The sequence below is a fragment of the Elephantulus edwardii genome, unplaced genomic scaffold, assembly GCF_000299155.1.
Source record: "Elephantulus edwardii isolate Elephantulus edwardi_28Jun2011 unplaced genomic scaffold, EleEdw1.0 scaffold00110, whole genome shotgun sequence".
Lineage (NCBI taxonomy): Eukaryota > Metazoa > Chordata > Mammalia > Macroscelidea > Macroscelididae > Elephantulus > Elephantulus edwardii.
Window position 1 is genome coordinate 9609074 of NW_006399860.1, and position 18131 is coordinate 9627204.

The 18131-nt window shown below is 34.7% G+C and overlaps 1 pseudogene; it reads left to right on the forward strand.

Moving 5' to 3' along the window:
* The first annotated feature begins 15368 nt into the window (after positions 1-15368).
* LOC102866361 lies at positions 15369-16131 on the forward strand (annotated as a pseudogene).
* The last annotated feature ends 2000 nt before the right edge of the window (positions 16132-18131 follow it).

Sequence of the window (18131 nt, forward strand, 5' to 3'; positions counted from 1 at the left end):
CTATTTATCATCACAAGAACATGGAAACAGATGTCCAACCACAGTCAAATGGATTGAGACATTATGGTACATTCATGCAATGGAGTACTACACAGCACACAGGACCAATGATTTTGTAAATTATGACCTAATTTGGAAGGAACTGGAAAGCATTATACTGAGGGAACTAACTCAGTTCCACAAGGACAAATATTGTATAGAACCATTACTATAGAATGAGCATGAAGATCCAAAGGGTGTGAGGAGGGTCAAAGTAGAGGGATGAGGATGTACTTTGAGTAGGAGGATTATTCATGGTGTTATACAATTTGATGGGGGAAGGTGAGGGAAATTGGCTTAATCTAGTTTGAAAAGCAATGAATTCAAATTTTGTAAATAAACTAGTATAATAAAAAAAGAAGAAAAGCAACTTTTTCCAACAAAATGAAAAGCAAACTTAATGACTGAGGCAAAAAAAGAATGGCAATACCATCTCCCACAAGTGTCTCATAATAGAAGTTTACAGAGTAATACAGGGCAGCATAATATTTATTAACAAAAAGACTGATAACCCAGTTGCATAATGGACAAAAGACATAGACACATAAAGGAATGCTCAAAATCACTGGCCATAAGAAAGATATAAATCAAAATCATAATGAAATATCTTCTCACACCTGTAGCAGTGGCAAAGTTTAATGGGACAGTAAGCAAAAAATGCTGGAGAGGATGTGGAGAAATAGGAATTTCATATACTGTTGATGAGATTGTGAAATGGTACAACCACACTTGGCATTTTCTCAAAAAGCTGAACATAAAAATTCTATATGAACCAGCTATTCTACTGCTAGAAATATATCCCAAGGAAAGTACAAATGAGACACAAATGAAGATTTGTACACCAATGTTTATAGCAGTGTTATTCATAATCATAAGAACTTGGAAACAGCCCATATGTCCAACTACAATCGAATGGATTGAGAAATTGTGCTACATTCACGCAATGGAATGCACTCGGGAGCAAGAATTTTTAAAAACTTACTACATAACTTGCAGAGACTATTGCTTGGATCAGACACACCTTAGCCTACAGACTAAGGTTGCTCTTCAGTACTTTGGAGAGGTCTCTGACTCAGACATTCCCAATGCAATTTGTCTTTTTATTTCCTGGCTGCTGGTACCAAGAGTGTTGATTGTAGAGCCAAACAAACTAAAGCTGTGAACGATCTCAGTCTCTTCATCATCTCTCATGATGATGCCAATTGGCCCTGTGGTGTGATTCTTTGTTTTCTTGATGTTGAGCTTCAATCTATATTAAAGGTGCAGACCTTGACCTTCTGCAGCAAGTGATTCAGGTCCACCTCAGTTTGTATTCATTTTTCCAGATAACTCAAAAATCAAACACTCAAACTCAAATGAAACAAATGAAAGTAGTCTCTCACTTTTTATCTGTTTACTTTTTTCTTTATTTTCCTATGAACTTTTAGTTGTAAGTTATACTTTTGTATTTTAAATATATAAGTTATACTTTATATTTTCCATTTCTTATGACCAAGAGAATATTTAATTTGCACATTTTTCCAATTATTCATTTTACTCTGTCTACAAATCGTTTTAAGCATGTGGTTTAAATCCCCAGCTGTTCCAAGGAAGATTCAAAATCTCCCACACTATTTACTGACTCTGAAAATTCCCAGGAAGGTCAGCTAGAAGCCAGTTTTGATTCAACAGCAGATTAGCAATAAGTCTCTCTGCAAGTTGATTTTGAATCCTATTTATTAAATTTTTCATTTTATACTTGGGACACATAAAATGGACAGTGGCACACAGTATTTTTTTTTTTTTGCCTCAAGAAGGCTTATGTGATTATACACGTGTGATGACATACAAATTCTTGGGAGCTATGTTTAAAGGTCAGTTTTTGCTAGAAACAGTTGAAGGCAGTTTTGTTCTTTTATCTATTTTCCTAACTTGAATAAAATTGAAGTATAAACTCACATTAGGCTCTAGCCTTGTGATTGTGACTTACAAAGCTCTGGCACAGCTCTGTGGGGTTGACATTGAATCATGCACTCCTATGCATAATCTCTAATGTCAGTTTCTTCAGGACCCTCTTCCATCCTCTACTCCTACTCTTTCACTTGAAAATATTCTCCTACTGATTTCTCCCATCACAGGTTATGATGAATTCATTTACTTCTTTAGAGATAATTTCACATAAACCAGAATTTAAGTCAACCCTATTGTTTCAGTGATTTCAGGGGCTTTCTTGATCAAGAGACTCAGATAAATTGAAGTTTAAAAAGGATAGCAAGGGAATGAAGTTTAGGCTTCATGAAGTCAGGTCTCCAAAGTCGTAAAATACTTTATTACATTATGTGGCATTTCTAAAATATAATTATTAACATTATAATTGAAAAACTAAACATTATAACACTTTATTTTTATGTACTACTCTCAGTTGTATTAGGAATTTGATTAAAGAATGTTCTTATTATTGATACTGAGGTTTGATTGTATTACAAAATTCCTTTTATCTTCCAACTAAATTCTAATCTAAAGAAAGAAAGAGGAAAAGACTCGTGTGTAAAATTTTTTTTCTTTTTAAATCAACTTTACTTCTGGTAGAGTTCTTGTGTGTAAAATAATTTTTTGAGTCAGAATTAGATTTTATTACATAAACAGAAAAAGATATTTAAGTCAAGAATCACAGAAATTCAGTATTATTTTTACTATTCACTATTTGCTTCAGTTTATACAATCAAATTCCTCCATCTTTGAAACTCAGGCCAAATCCTTTATCACTTGTAATAGATACACATCACTAATTATATACAACCAAGGAGAAAAAATGTAAAAGATTCAGTCATACCAAAATACTTTAAAAGATCAACTTTACCTCTGGTAGAGTTCCACAGGACTCTTGTGGCCCATTGTTTACTTAAGCACTTGGATATTAATTGAAGGTTAGTGGTTGGAACCTGTCAATTGCTCTGTGGAATAAAGATGATGTATCAGTCTGTTTCTGTAAAGACTTATGTCCTTGTAAATGCTATAAGGCAATTCTACTTTATCCTACAGGGTAACTATGAGTTAGAATGGAATTAATGACAATAAAATAGGGCAACAATGGATTTCTAATACTAAGTAAGCCACATTTTAAAAAGTGATTCAGTCTGTTACAAAGCATTGAAAAGCCAGAGCCTTCCTCTAGAAAATAATATTTTCCTTTTTACTTATAGGGAGCTCTGGTGGCTTAGTGGCAAGAAGGTGCGCTGCAATCATGAAGGCATGTGTTTAAAATCCACCAGCTGCTTCACAGATAAAGGATGGACAATCGCCTACCTTGTGATTAACTGTCTCTGAAATCCTGGCCCACTCGAGGGTCATCTTTGGATCATTTCCGACTTGGTGGTACACAACAACAACAACAACAACAACAACAACTTATATTTATGCAGATGAGCTCTGGTGGCTTCATGGAAAGAGATTGCACAGCCAACCCAAAGGCATGTAATTCAAATCCTTCAAACTGTAGGAAAAAAGATGGAAAATCTCCTTCCATGTGGCTTACTGCCTCTGAAAACCCATTAGAGAGTCAGCCATTTAGAATCAACAGTACATATTTACCTCTCAATAACAACAGTATTTCCATATAACCTAGAGCAGAGTAAATATTTCTTTCTCTGGAGCCAGGGAAATAGATCAAGAAAACTTAAGAGGTAACTGAACTTACTTGAACAGTTTCTTCTTTTCAAATCTTTATTGATAAGCTTAATAGAGAGAAGTCATGAATGTGACCACAACAGAAGATACTTCACACAAAAATGTAGAATCAGAAAACATATTTTTCCAGGGTTTTATCATCTTGTTGTTTTGACCACAAATTTCTATAGTGTACTATGCAAATTTTTACCTGAGCTGCTGGTAGCCTAGTGGCAAGAAGCTGTCCTCCAATCCCAAAGGCATAAGGTTCAAATTCACCAGCTATTCTGCAAAGGAAAATTGTGCTCCTATGCTATTTATTGCCTCTGAAAACCTAGTAGAAGGTCAACTATGGGTCACTCCTGACTCAATAACACGCAAAAACAAAGTGCAAATTTTTAGAGTATCATAAAAAATTACCAAAGTCTGATTATAAATATAGCTGAGGTAAGAAGGAACACAGTTGTTATATTTGTGTAAAATACAGTATATTTGAGTATGTTTTAATATGTATACTATTGTTTTGGCAAAACTATGTAGAACCAACCTTTGTCAGTGGCAGAGAATCAACTCCTCAGTCCCATTTCCATATTTAGGGTCCGTTTGTGCCAGTGATTTAGGCAAATCTGTTGCCAAAATATCTTTAAAGTACTAAGGAGCAAGAATGTAATTTTAAGAAATAAAGTGCCCCTGGCTCAGGCTATCATCTTTTTAGTCACTTTATGTGTATATGAAAAGCAGTATAGTGAATAAAGTAAAGCGATGCCTTTGAATTGTGGTCAACGAAGAACATTGAAAATAGTATGGACTGCCAAAAAAATAAATAAATATGTCTTGAAAGAAGTTTAACCACAGTATTTCTTGGAAGTGTGCATGGAAAAATGTAGTTTCATACATTTTGTGTATGTTATCAGAAAGAAAAAGCCTTTAGAGAAAGACATAATTCTCAGTAAACTAGAGGGTACTAGATAAAGGAAGATCCCCAATGAGATCGTTCTCACCAATGGGTTCAGGTACACCAGCAATTGAAAGGACAGTGCAGAACTGGGTAGTACTTCATTCTGCACTACAGATAATTTCTTTGAGTCAGTGTGCTCAATGGCCCATAACAACAATATTTAAGCTTACTTGTATATGTTTATTCATTGCAATAATACAAAATTAGAGTGTATTTGTTGTGTGCATCAAGTATATTAACATACATAAATCTCACAGCATAATGACTGGTATGCATAAACTCTACTGTTTTAGGCATTGTCCAGACAATTCCAACTCATAGTGATCATTCCTGCGTCTTCTGTTTTTCAAGACAGAGCTATTTACCCTTTTAGTATTCCATAATTTCTCTATTTTTCACCAATACCACAGTCCAAAGGCATCTATTTTTCTTCAGCTTTCCTTATTTATTGTCCAAATCTATAGAAATGTTCATTATTTTTAAATTTTCATTTATTATAGTCTTATCCAATTTAAAGAGAACATGAAACTGGCATCTTTGTTTAAAGGAAAATATTCTTTGTGTGAAAATATTACAACTTTTTATTTACGATTATAATGATAGTTGTACAATAATGAACAACCAGATAATTAACACAGGAGGAATGGAAGAAAATTAAGGAAACTTGAGTTAAATGAAGTTCCAGCCTATATTTTAATTAGGATTAATTTGTATAAGTTTAGAAACCTTGATCAAAATATTGAGTAACTGTACTCAGGCTTTCTTCTGTTCTCATGGAAATTATTGATGGAAACTCTTAGTCAGACATTTTATTTCTTCCTCCTGTTCTTGATTTCCTGTCTTTCACTATTGGCCTATATAAATCTAAACCAATTTTTGTCCCTAGAATGGCCACTTGTAAATTTTTAACAATCCAGACACTACATAAACTTTTTACTACTAGGCCATTGACCTTCCAAGAGGTAAGAAAGAAAAAAAAATCACTAAATATCCATGACATTAAGCCCCTGTCCTATTAGAGTGTTAGCCTGAAAGTTGTGGTGGTGTTTTTTAAGACCCTCTGGTCTCCAGCTACCTTAACTGCAGACACATTGTTTTGCAAATTAGCATAGTATTGTAAATCATCAATAGCTAAAGCAGCACTATAAAGAGAGCACTCTCAACACTGGAGTGTGTGAAAACACCTAGACAGGAGTGGCAGCATAATTGTATTTAAGCTTCCTGCTGCATCAGGTGTGGCCTATTGCTCACTAGTTTCTACAAAGAAACCAGCGTGCATACTTACAGTCATGTACATGAGCCATTCCTCTGAGGGTGCTGAGTCTCTGTTTGACCTTCTAGCAAATCTTCAAATACACAGGGTACAAAGGAATTTGTAATCTGAGGCACAGGTGTAGCTGTTAAAAGAAAGAAAGAACTTATACAATTGGTTAAGAATTTGGGAGTATATTGACCGGAGGCTTCTCATAAATAGCCTGTTATAAATATTGTTGTTCTTGTTCTGTGCCTTCAAATGGCTTCTACTCATTGCAACCCTATGTACAAAACCTCTGAACGCTGCTCTATCCTGTGCCAACTTCATTTTCTCTGACATACCTACCCCAGTTACTGGGTCAATCCATCTCAACCAGGGTCTTCCTCTGTTGAGCTATCCCACCACCCTTTCAAGCATGATGTCCCTCTCCAAGGACTGGTTCCTTCTTGCAACATTTCCAAAGTATGTCATTCAAAGCTTCAGAATCCTTGCATCCAAAGAGCAGCCTGGTTTCCCCCTCTCTAGAGTGATTCTGTTTGTTCTCTTAGCAGTCCATGGTATATTCAATGCTTTTCTTCAGACCACAGCTCAAAGGTATCAATTTTCCTTCTATCATCCCTAAACACTATTCAGCTTTCTGATAATTACAAAGACTATGGCCTGGATCAGGGGCACCTTAGTCTCCAGACTGACACAATTGCTCTTCAGTACTCCGCAGAGGTCCCTGACAGCAGACTTTTCCAATACAATTCATCTTTTGAATCCCTGTCTGCTAGTATCAAGAATATTGATTGTGGAGCTAGAAACTGAAGCTGTTAACAATATCAATTTCTTTGCCATCTATCATGATGCTGCCAATCAACCCAGAGGTGAGAATCTTTCTCTTCTTGATGTTGAGCTTCAATCCATATTTAAGGCTGCAGTCCTTGACTTTTAGCAGCAAGCTCCTCAGTTTCAGCAAGCAGGGTTGTGTCATCTACATAACACAGGTTATTGATGAATCTTCCTCCAATCCTGATGTCACATTCCTCCTTGCAGATTCCATCCTCCTGGATTTTCTGTTCTGTATTTAGACTGAAAAAGTATGGGAATAGGACACATCCATGGTGTACACCCTTTCTGATTTTGAACCATGCAGTGTTTCCTTTCTTTGCTCTGATGATTGTTAAGTATAGGTTTCACATAAGCAAAACCAAGTGTTCTAGGATTCCATTCTTCTCGGAGTCACTCACAGTTTGCTGTGATCAACACAGTCAAATGCCTTTGCATAGTCAATGAAACACAGGTAGACATTCCTCTGTTACCTCCTGCTTTCAGCCAAGATCCATCTAGCGTTAGCTAGAATATCCCTAGTATGAGAGCCTCTTCTAAACCCAGCCTGCACATCTGTCAGTTCTCTGTTGATGTGCTGTTCCGGTCAGTTTTGGATTATTTTTAGCAGAATCTCACTTGCACATGATATTAATGATATTGTTTAATAATTTCCACAATCTATCAGGTCATCTTTTTTGGAATAGGGGAAAAAAATGAATCTGTTCCAGTCAGTAGGCCAGATAGTTGTGATGCTATTAATCTTAACAGGACAAATTTTAAAGACACCTATAAAACCATGATCCTAAACCGCCAAACAGAAAACAAAATCCATAGAATATTTGTATAGACAATCTTGTGAACTATTTTTGCTTATTTTATTTTTTGTAAATGTGTCTGTCACACAATATTTGCAAGTTCAACTTGTTATAGGACTAGAATTTACTGATAGCAATTACTATCATTAACTGTGCAATTTTAACTAAATAATTGATTTTTTTTTCTGCCACTTTAAACCAAAACTCAGTATATTATAAGCAATACCCCTCATTCACCTCACTTCTCCTCTTGGTAACAACTATTAATTTACCTGTTCTTGTCTTTTTATAGATGTGAGGTCACTATATTTTAGTCCTTTTGTATTTGATTTACTTTACTCAGAATAGTGTCAGCAAGATGCAACAGTGTTGTAAGATGCATTAAGATTTCAATATTTTTTCCTTCTGCCTGAGTAGTACTGTATTGTACATGAGTGCAGCATCTATTGTTTATTTACCTGATGAGCATGTTATTTCTAACTTTTGACAATTATTATAATGCTGCAGTATATATTATTGTACACATACTTGTTTGTGCCACTACTTTTACTCCTCTGAAAACATTCCTACTTGTGGAATCTCTGAGTCATAATTTATTTGTAGTTTTATTTTTAAGAAACCACAAAAAAAAAAAAAAAAAAGAAACCACCTCAGTGTTTACCACAATTACTCTGCTATTTTGTTAGTTATTTTTAAATATTTAATAAAAAATATATTGAAAGTATATTACACCTCAAGAATTAAAAAAAAATGTCCTAGGTATATCTAACGCTTCTTGAAAATGCTAAAGAGCAGAAAAGTCACTTTAAAGACTAAGATAGAGCTTGCCCAAGCCATGACATTTATGATGGTTTTGTATACAGGTGACACTTGAGCAGTGAATAAGTAAGACCCAAGAAGAATTCATGTCTTTGGATTGTGCTACTGGAAAAGATTATTAAAATATACAATAGACAGCAAAAAAGAACAAATAACTTTCTCTTAGAATAAATACATCCAGAATGGTCCTTATAAATGAGGATGGTGAGATGTCAACTGACATACTTAGGGTAAGTTTTTAGAAAAATCAGTATTTAAAGAAAGAAAAGTAAAGAAAGAGAAAAAGATGAAGGCCTTCAAAGCGATTAGTTGACACAGTGACTGCAGTTAATATAAGGACAGCACAGAGTGCAACTATGGTACAGATTGTTCTGATATTTATGTGGTCCTTGTGACAGGGATAGTGAGGCTAGTTCAGGATAGAAGAAAGTTCATATATGCTGTTCATAAGATTGCTGTGAGTCATAGCAGACTTCATGGCATTTAACAACAAACAATTGTGATGGAGTCTGGTCCACGGAACTTAATACCGTAGTGAGACTATGGTCAAATAGGTTAAGTTTTACTATAGTAAAGTAAAATTAGTTTCAGTTTGTATTTTAGAAAAACACTTTTTTTATACTTCTAGTTGTAGGTGTACCATAAGACTCAGAACTGACCAATAGCTGATTCTCCAGAGGGTTTTCAGAGGCAATTAATTGCGCTGGAGGAGACTGTCCATCCTTCTCCCATGGAGCAGCTGGTGGTCCCTAACCATGTGCCTTTGGAAGTACAGTGTAGCTTCTTGCCATTAAGCCCCAGAGCTCTGTTAGTACTTAAATGGATAATTAGTACATCTTTAATTAATTCTATATATCTTTAAGTATTTACTTAAATGAATTTGGATTTTTTTTGCAGTTTTATGTCAATGAACAGAGTAGATGTTTTTATGCAAATTTGTTGCTATCTGCTTGTCAGTTTGTTTTATTTAATACATGAAGTAAAATATTTTATAACTTAAAAAGCTGGTTAAGTTTTATTTAAATTATAAATTATCTTCAAGTTATTATAGTTAAAATTATTTCAATTTCAAAATTGTTACTGGTCTACATGGAGTTTCACAGGCAAAAAAGTAGAATTAACCTAACATATTTAAAATGATATGGAACTAATTTCATCCTCCTACAAAACTGAGCAGATGTCAGAGTTCTTTTATATTTCCTGTGAATGTCTTTTAAGTGATTTTATCATAAATATAATAAATTTAAGTTGCTTCTTTTATTAATTTGACTTGTAAGTGGGTATCTCTAAAGTTGAATTTTTCTCTACACACAGCTTATTTAGACTTCTGGAGGTTTCAAATATTTTCAAAACTCAATATGTACAAAAAATAATTATGAGGAATCCCTTTTCAAATTTTCTTACTAGCAGATTAACATTTTATTATTTCTTCTAAATGATGTCACCATTTACAGAGTATAAAACACTCAGAATTTTATAATTTTCTTAACTTTGATCCTCTCTCTACTCTCATATTCATCACTAATCAAGGGATTTTTTTGTCATATAACTATCTCAATGTCATTTGAGAACTTTTTAATCTCACTTATAATTTTATCTTTTTGCACTTAATAGCACCTTTCCCAATCTTCCTCTAATATGCTCACACTCACTATTTCTCTCCTCATTGTTCACTCAACAAATAGGAATTTATTTCTGAAATTCAAGTCATAGTTCTTTTTCATCAGCAATTCTACCCTAAACTCACCACACATTTAAAACTATTTGGTTTCACATTGTTCTAAGAAAACAAGTTAATCTTGTCAACAGAATAAAAGACCTATAATAACGTGGTTTTTACCAATATCTTCAATCTCATATCTTACTTAACTTTCCTCTCTTTTATTTTTTGCTCAGATAAACTAGTATATTCATTTCCCACTAATTTACCACTCTCATTTCTGTATATAAAAAAATTAGCAGATGCTGTTTGTTCAATTTGGAAAGTTTTCATTTTCTTCACCATACAAGCTTCTCAAAACTCAAATATTTTTGTAATTGCCACATATACATTACAAAACCTCCAAACACAACTTATTCTTCTTTACATTATCTTTGTCTTTTTATTAATATGTGTATTCCTCATAAGGCTATAAATTCAGTAATAATTGACATTAATTTTTTTCTTGGTACATTATTCTAAAAATTGGGCATAAAGAACTGCTTATAGTAAGTTCCTACTAAATAAATTAATAAATATCTTGATTCTATGATTATATGTTCAAATATACCTAATGTAGTTAGTATCCTTCTACCTCAAGTTACCCAAAATGTAAATAATAATTAAAATTTTCTTAGAATTATTCATTACAATGACAGTTTTGTATTTTATCTCATAAGGAGATCTTACTGGCTTTATGGTAGTCCCATCAGTGTTTAAGACAAATATGTTGTTTTACCAGTTTAGTCACTAAAGACAAATGAATGTTTTTAACCAAAGTTCTCAATGATTTTAATGTAAGGGTAATATAATGTGAAATTAAATGTAGTAAGGAACATAATTTAATTCTGGAAATCAGAGAAAGGAATGGAGAAAATTTATAACCTAAAATCAAACCTTTACTGAGAAAAAGAGGGAGAAAAAAAGGGAGAAAAAGAGAGAGACTTCCAGGGAAAGGGAAACTGGTAGACCATAAAAAATGTGAGATACTTGAAAAACAGAGAAGAATTAAATACAACTGAGAGCAGACTACACAAGTAGTGAGACAGTAGTGAGCGAAACAAAACAGTAAAACAAGAGTTTCTGAATTATTTGTCGTTAGACTCTATGATTACAGAGTTACGGTCATCAAGGAAAAGAGACAGAAGGGTAGGAATAATATGGCATGATCTTTAAATATCCTCTTTCAGAGATGCCACATGGACACACACAACTCACTAAGAAAAATACATAATAACAGAAGAAATCATTGCTAGTCAGCAAAACTCACCCAAGAGGAGGTAGTTTGGAGTTTTAATGCAGGTCAGTTACATGAACAACAGTATCTATGTGACTGACCACAATTACTCAGACTCAAGATTTTCAAGAGCACTACTAGTTTTATTTACCATAAATCACATTGTTGTTGTGTGCCATCGAGCCACTTGCAACTCAAAGCAACAATACAAGTAGCTCTGGACTCTGCTCTATCCTGTGCCAACTTTATTGTCTCTGCTGGACCTATCCTCATTATCCTACTCACTGAGTCAATTCATCTTATCTAGGGTCTTCCTCTATTGAGCTATCCATCCACCCTCCCAAGCATGATGTCCTTCTCCAAGGACTGATCCCTCATAACATGTCCAAAGTATATCAGATGGAGCTTCAGAATCCTTGCCTCCAAGGAGCAGCTTGGTTTCATCTTCTTCTGGAAGAACTTGTTTGTTCTAGTAGTTCATGTTATATTCAATACTCTTCTCCAGAAACACAACTCAAAGGCATCAATTTTTCTATCATCCCTAGTCATTATCCAGCTTTCTGATGCATATCAGGTAATTGCAAAGAGTATGGCCTGTATCACGTGCACCTTAATCTCCAGATTGATATCTTTGCTCTTAAGTACTCTGGCGAGGTCCCTGACACCAGATTTTCCCAATGGAATTCATGTTTTGATTTCCTGGCTGTTGGTAAATCACATTATTAACCAATTATTTGGTGTAATTTTTGTCATACGGCCTAAACTTCCAGTCATAACAAAGGTTATTGTTAGGTGCTGTAAAGTTGGATACAACTCATAGAAATGCTATGAACAACAGATCTGAGCTCTGTCCTACTCTGTGCCATTTAGACACCTCTTGACACACTGGAGCCCATTGCAGCAGTCAATGTGTCAATCTATCTGGTTGAGAGTCTTCCTCTCTTTTGATGACCTTTCCACCTTTCCAAGCATGATTTCTGTCTCCAAGGAGCAGCCTTTTCTAGCAACATGTTTCAACTATGTGAGCTAATGATTTATCACCTTTGTCTCCAAGGAGCACTCTGGCTACACTTTCTCAAAAATATATATGTTTGTTCTTTTGGCATTTTGTGGGCAATTTAGTACTCATCTGCAACATCTCAGCTCAAAATCATCAATTCTTCTATCATTCTTTTTCATTATCTAGATCTCATATACATAACAAATCTGTTTCTTTTTAAAGCAGTTAGAACCCAGAAGGCAGCCCTTTTTTTATTAACAGTCATTTGCTTGCTGGGAGCCTCTTATTTATAGCAGTTTGGATGTAGAAGGTAGATCTTCTTGATCAACAGTTGTTTGGGTCTTTCGGTCTTGTGATATGCTAGTAGCAAGGATGCAGTAGAGATTTCCATGTAACCTTACTGTCACTATCCACATATGGGTCATCACCTTTGCATACCAGACATAAGTGTCAGCCAGAATACTTCAACAACTACCCAGGTGTTAATACTGCTACATCTATAGGATTCAGCTGGATCTGAAAAGAGGATATTTGTGTGCTTGATTTACTATTAAAGTTATAACACTAAATTTTCAGTTGCATTTGAGGAATTCCTTGTTCTAATTGTCTTATTGTCTGTCAGTTTACTATATTGAGGTAACTCATGGGTTGCTGTGATCCTGAAAACTATGACCATAGTGTGTCAAATGCCACAAAGGTCACTCATGATAGTTAGGTTTTAGTAGAGTTCCCAAGTTAAGGCAGACTAGGAGGCAGGACTGACTAATCACTTCTTAAATAGCAGGCCTCTGAAAATCCTATGAACAATACAGGAACAATTATAGTATTAGAGGTAGAACAAAGATTGGAAGTCAATCATATTAAAGAAAAATAGCAGTGAATATCCTTTAAGAATTGGAACATGGAATGTATGAAGTATAAATGCTGGAACACTAGAAGTTGTGACAAATTAAATGGAAACATGAGCAATCAGCTTTGTGGGTATTAATGAGATAGACTAGCTTTGGCCACTTTGAATCAGATCATTACATATATATTGTACTGGGTGATTTTAATCTGTGTCCCTCAGGCCTGGTTTTAATTGTTTTTGGTCAAACATTCTTCTAAGTGGTATAGTACTGGTCTGTCCATTTGCTGAACAGACGTAACTTGTGGTGGCTGTAATGCTGAAAACTGTGACACTGATGTGTCAAATGTGGTAATGGTTACCTATGGTGGACAGTGTTTGGTGGAGCTCCCCGACTAAAACAAGCTTGGAAGCAGGAGTAGCATACAATTCCTAAACATCTTGCCTCCAGAAACTCTATGAACTTCGAGAAATGATGAAATGTTCAGGTCTTGGCTTCATAGGATTTTTATGAGTCATCTAAGTCTTGATGGCATTTAACAACAACAACAACTATACTGGGAATTAAAAAAAAAAAACCACACAGAAAAATGGTGCTGCATTCATAGTTAAAAAATTAATTTCAAGTTGTATCCTGAAGTACAATGTTGTGAGTGATAGGCTATTACCCATACATATAGAAAGAAGACTTGTTAATATGATTTTTATTCAAATAGACGATGCTTCAAATCTTATAAGTTAGAATGTTTTAAGTACTCATAATTCCTGTCCCCTGAACTGACTTAAAAATAGTTCCAAAGACAAGATTTACTTGAGACTATTAGGATTTGAACAATCCGAGTTTACTGAGTTAACTGTTTGCTGCGCTAAAGTGTACTGTTGATAGATGCATATCCCAAAGAAAGTTTCTATAATACTTGGGAAAATACATGGTTATCTATTTATTTGAGTTCTAATTAGTTTTAGGAGCAAAATAAAACAGGATGGCATGAAGATAAAGAAGTTGAATTAAATAAAAAAAGTGAATTCAGAAAAAATTGCGTTTAAGAATATTTTTAAAAATGTAATAAAATAAATCTGGAAGCAGGAGCAGCATCCACTTCTAAAATGGCTTGCCTCCGGAAACTCTATGCACGAACAGTGCTCAGGCTGTTCGTTCATAGGGTCCCTATGAGTCGTCTATGACTCGAAGGCATTAAACAACAACACCAATAAAATAAATATAAAATTGACAAAATAGAATAGTGAAACTATTAGATGGTGCAACGGTTAAAGTACTTATCTTTTAACAAAGACATCAATGGTTCCTACTTATCAATATTTCCAATAGAGAATGCTACAACCTAGGAAGTCAAATAGGGTTATTTCTATTTTTGTATTTGGGTTTCTATGACTTGGAAGAAAATAGATGGCTCACAAGAGAAGTGAAGACTGACAAAGGAGCACTGATTAGATAAATTACATTAAAAAAGTACTAGAAATCGAATCTTAAACACATTTTTAAATTTCTAATAATTTTATGTCAAGAAGCTAATTTTTTTTAAATTGAGGAACAAAATGAGATGTGTTATTTTTACAGCAACATGGACGGTTTAGTCCATTTTCCAATTGTCGAGAATTAGCAGCCAAAGTAATTCAGATTGCTTAAAATGAAATGCTTTTAGTTCATTTAGTATAAAATTTTAAAATATTTAAAAAATTCAATTAGTGAATTTGTAATTATTGTCTGAGTAAACATAATTTCGGCATGAAAATATGGTGATTTTCATTTAGGCTGAATAATAAAAGCTATAATTTTAATGATCTTTACAAGGCTAGCCAACAAGGTTTAAATAACTAAAAGATGCAATCTTATTTAGCTTTTAGAGTTATAATAATATATCTTAATTCATCTCAATTTTAATTAATTGTAAATTGTAATTGTAAAGTTTTAATTAATTGTAAAATGTCCATATTTCATCTTTCTAAATTTTATTAACTACTTTCCCATTTTCACTAGTTCTTTTAATCTGTAGTAAAATACTAGAGAAGGATTTGTTGTTGTTAGGTGTCGCTGAGTACAGCATGACTAACAATGACCCTATGAACAACAGATCTGAACCCTGTCCTATCCTGTTCCATCTTCATCATGTCTGACATACTTGGATCCATTGTTACACAGTCTGTGCTTTGGCCCATCAAAAGTTTATAATTTATTGTATTTGCGATCTACAGCCCAGGAGGCAACGGCTGGGTTTGCGAATGTGTGATGGGAACGTGGATCACACACTCACTCATAGCACCACCTGCACCGAGGAATTGGCTCAAATTAGGAAAGAGGAAAAAGAAAAGAAAAAATGTCATCTAGAGAACATCAACGCTTTGAAAGGAATAGTTACTCCACACACACGGCCAAGCAGGCCCTTCGTCAAGCCGGGCGAGTACCTGGAGAGAGCCCTGAGGATTCTTATCAGCAGCCCATTGATATGGTGGTTAAGTGATTCAGACTCGTAAACCGGCCCTCAGCAAAGTCCTTCTGAGGAGGAGAATATTAACCAACTGGGGGTGGGAAGAAATTGTGCAGCAACGAATGATTTTTTTTTTAAGAGAAAAGTGAACTGGGGGAAGTAGGGAGAAAAATGTGCAGGAATGCATTAATGGAAACCAAGTTGGTATACATGGGCTTCGATGTTGTTGCGGCCAGGTGGCGCTAGGAATCTTCGGGGGGAATGTCCAGCTGGCCCGCTCAAACCCTTGCACATAACAGTGTGAGTCTGCCCCATGACCTGCAGCTCTCGATGGAAGATTACTCATCAACACTGTCCACGTCCCTTCTGTTTCTGCAGGTACTTCTAGTACCTCAACAGATGAAGATATGGAGACAGAGGCGGTCAATGAAATACTGGAAGATATCCCAGAGCATGAAGTAGATTATCTTGACTCAACTCTGGAAGATGAAGAAATTATTATTGTAGAGTACCTATCCTATGCAGAAAATATAAAATCTGCAACAGAGAAAAACTAAATAATGAATAACAGTAACTACTAAGTTTTTGCTTATAAATCCTGTCACTATAAACTTACTAAGCAGGCAAACCGCCATCCCCCAAACAAGCAAAAACAAAACAACAACAAATAAACAAAACCCAAAAAACAAAGACAGGGAGAATACAGCTTCAAGATATCAAAAAAGTGTTATTCAACATTGAAGTATTTAAAAAAGTAACATACTGTCAAAATCCAATGGTGCTGACAGATAAAAAAACAAACAAATAAGCAATGGGCTGTATTGAAGCCAGGGAGGGGGAAGACTCCATGACTTGACAGAATACTTACTGAGATGTTCACACAGACACAGGATTAGCCTTGCTTACTTGCCTATATAGAGAAATTTGGAAGACAGCTACCTAAACAACAGAATGGAAGAGATTCATATTTGTGCCCATCCCAAAAAAGTCAATCCAATATGACATGAGAACTATTGAACTATATAATTAATATTATCATATACAAGAAAAAATCTTACTGGAGAATGTTTAAAAATAACTGGAGGAGTTCATCAATAAAAAAACTGCCAAAAATTCAAGCTAGATTCAGAAGAATCCATGTAACATCGGATATAATTTCTAATATCAGATAGATGTTGGTTGAAAGAAGAAAAATACTAGAAAATGTTCATTTGTGTTTTATTGACTATACCAAGATGTTCCATTGTGTTAATTGTAGTAAATTATGGACAATATTGAGTGGAATGGGAGTTTCAGAATATTTGTTTGTGCTTATGAGAAATCTGTCCACAAACTGAGAAAGAATAATTTGAACAGAACTAGGAGATATTACTTGGTTTTAAAGAGGAAAGCTGTGCATTAGGACTGTATTCTTTAACCATACCTGTGCAATCTGTATACTGAGCAAATAATCTGAGAAGCTGGACTACATAAACAAGTATGTGGTTTTAAAATGTAAGAAAGCTTCATCAGCAATCTATGATATGCAAACAACATAATCTAGGTTGCTGAAAGTGAATAAGGCTTAAAGCACTTCAAGAAAATCAAAGACTAAAAATTATATGACCTGAAGGGAATATAAACCCTCACATCTATACCAAAAACATTGTCACAATTCATGGAGAAAAGATTGATGTTGATCATAGTTTAATTTTATTGTTGTTGTTGTTATGTGCCATCGAGTCGTTTGCGACTCATAGTGACCCTTTATAAGGATCAACAATAATCAGTCATGTAATAGACAATAACAAAAAAAAAAACCCCACAAACCCACAAATGACAGATTGCATTGGGCAAATTGATTATCAAAAACCTCTTTAATATATTAAAAAGTAAATCTTTGCTTTTTAAGACTAATGTACACTTGACCCAAACTATTCTATTTGAAATTGATTCATAAGCATGTGAAAGTTGTTCACAGGGTCACCATGAGAACAAGTTATACTCAACTCTATGACACCTGAAAATAACAATATACACGTCCAGAACTCTTAACTGCTGGTACCAAGGGTGTTGAGTGTGAATCAAGTAAGATTAAATTGACCAGGTAGATTGACAGGTGACTACTTCCATGGGCTCTAGTGTATCAGGAAGTGTGAAGATGGCACTGGATAAGTTGGAGTTCAGACTTGGTGCTCATAGGATCACTATGAGTTGTACTCAACTAGATGGCACTTAACAACAACAAACAACATCATGATGTTGCCCATAGACCTAAAGGTGAAGATTTTCATTTTCTTGACATTGAGATGCAATCCATAGTGAAGGCTAAAGTCATTGATCCTCTGTAGCAAGTGTTTAAAGTTCTTACTTTCACCAAGCAAGATTGTGTTTAAGTATAATTCAGGTTTTTAATGTGTCTACCACTGATCTTGGACCAGGAGGCAGTCATCAGAACAGAGCAAGGGAACACTGCATGGTTCAGAATTGGGAAGGGCGTACACCAAGGATGCATCCTATCTCCATACCTTTTCAATCTATATGCAGAACAGATTATCCGGGAGGCTGGGCTCTATGA